Below are 2,165 nucleotides of genomic sequence, written 5' to 3'. Positions count from 1 at the left end.
ATCTCAGTCTCTCCACCTCCCCCTGTTTATCTCAGTCTCTCTAACCCTTCAGTTTATCTCAGTCTCTCCACCTCCCCCTGTTTATCTCAGTCTCTCCACCTCCCCCTGTTTATCTCAGTCTCTCCACCTCCCCCTGTTTATCTCAGTCTCTCTAACCCTTCAGTTTATCTCAGTCTCTCCAACTCCCCCTGTTTATCTCAGTCTCTCCACCTCCCTCTGTTTATCTCAGTCTCTCCACCTCCCCCTGTTTATCTCAGTCTCTCTAACCCTTCAGTTTATCTCAGTCTCTCCACCTCCCCCTGTTTATCTCAGTCTCTCCACTTCCCCCTGTTTATCTCAGTCTCTCCACCTCCCCCTGTTTATCTCAGTCTCTCTAACCCTTCAGTTTATCTCAGTCTCTCCAACTCCCCCTGTTTATCTCAGTCTCTCCACCTCCCCCTGTTTATCTCAGTCTCTCCACCTCCCCCTGTTTATCTCAGTCTCTCCACCTCCCCCTGTATATCTCATTCTCTCCACCTCCCCCTGTTTATCTCAGTCTCTCCACCTGCCCCTGTTTATCTCAGTCTCTCCACCTCCCCCTGTTTATCTCAGTCTCTCCACTTCCCCCTGTTTATCTCAGTCTCTCCACCTGCCCCTGTTTATCTCAGTCTCTCCAACTCCCTCTGTTTATCTCAGTCTCTCCACCTCCCCCTGTTTATCTCAGTCTCTCCACCTCCCCCTGTTTATCTCAGTCTCTCCACCTCCCTCTGTTTATCTCAGTCTCTCCACCTCCCCCTGTTTATCTCAGTCTCTCTAACCCTTCAGTTTATCTCAGTCTCTCCACCTCCCCCTGTTTATCTCAGTCTCTCCACCTCCCCCTGTTTATCTCAGTCTCTCCACCTCCCCCTGTTTATCTCAGTCTCTCTAACCCTTCAGTTTATCTCAGTCTCTCCAACTCCCCCTGTTTATCTCAGTCTCTCCACCTCCCTCTGTTTATCTCAGTCTCTCCACCTCCCCCTGTTTATCTCAGTCTCTCTAACCCTTCAGTTTATCTCAGTCTCTCCACCTCCCCCTGTTTATCTCAGTCTCTCCACCTCCCCCTGTTTATCTCAGTCTCTCCACCTCCCCCTGTTTATCTCAGTCTCTCTAACCCTTCAGTTTATCTCAGTCTCTCCAACTCCCCCTGTTTATCTCAGTCTCTCCACCTCCCTCTGTTTATCTCAGTCTCTCCACCTCCCCCTGTTTATCTCAGTCTCTCCAACTCCCCCTGTTTATCTCAGTCTCTCCACCTCCCCCTGTTTATCTCAGTCTCTCCACCTCCCCCTGTTTATCTCAGTCTCTCCACCTCCCCCTGTATATCTCATTCTCTCCACCTCCCCCTGTTTATCTCAGTCTCTCCACCTGCCCCTGTTTATCTCAGTCTCTCCACCTCCCCCTGTTTATCTCAGTCTCTCCACTTCCCCCTGTTTATCTCAGTCTCTCCACCTGCCCCTGTTTATCTCAGTCTCTCCAACTCCCTCTGTTTATCTCAGTCTCTCCACCTCCCCCTGTTTATCTCAGTCTCTCTAACCCTTCAGTTTATCTCAGTCTCTCCACCTCACCCTGTTTATCTCAGTTTCTCTACCTCCCCCTGTTTATCTCAGTCTCTCCACCTCCCTCTGTTTATCTCAGTCTCTCCACCTCCCTCTGTTTATCTCAGTCTCTCCACCTCCCCCTGTTTATCTCAGTCTCTCCACCTCCCCCTGTTTATCCCAGTCTCTCCACCTCCCCCTGTTTATCTCAGTCTCTCCACCTCCCTCTGTTTATCTCAGTCTCTCCACCTCCCCCTGTTTATCTCAGTCTCTCTACCTCCCTCTGTTTATCTCAGTCTCTCCACCTCCCTCTGTTTATCTCAGTCACTCCACCTCCCTCTGTTTATCTCAGTCTCTCCACCTCGCTTTGTTTATCTCAGTCTCTCCGCCTCCCTCTGTTTATCTCAGTCTCTCCACCTCCATCTGTTTATCTCGGTCTCTCCACCTCCCTCTGTTTATCTCAGTCTCTCCACCTCCCCCTGTTTATCTCAGTCTCTCCACCTCCCTCTGTTTATCTCAGTCTCTCTAACCCTTCAGTTTATCTCAGTCTCTCCACCTCCCCCTGTTTATCTCAGTCTCTCCACCTCCCCCTGTTTATCTCAGTCTCTCCACCTC

Source organism: Heptranchias perlo, chromosome 5 (assembly GCF_035084215.1).
Source record: "Heptranchias perlo isolate sHepPer1 chromosome 5, sHepPer1.hap1, whole genome shotgun sequence".
Lineage (NCBI taxonomy): Eukaryota > Metazoa > Chordata > Chondrichthyes > Hexanchiformes > Hexanchidae > Heptranchias > Heptranchias perlo.
The sequence above is the reverse complement of the archived record's forward strand: the minus strand, read 5'-3'. Positions refer to the sequence as shown.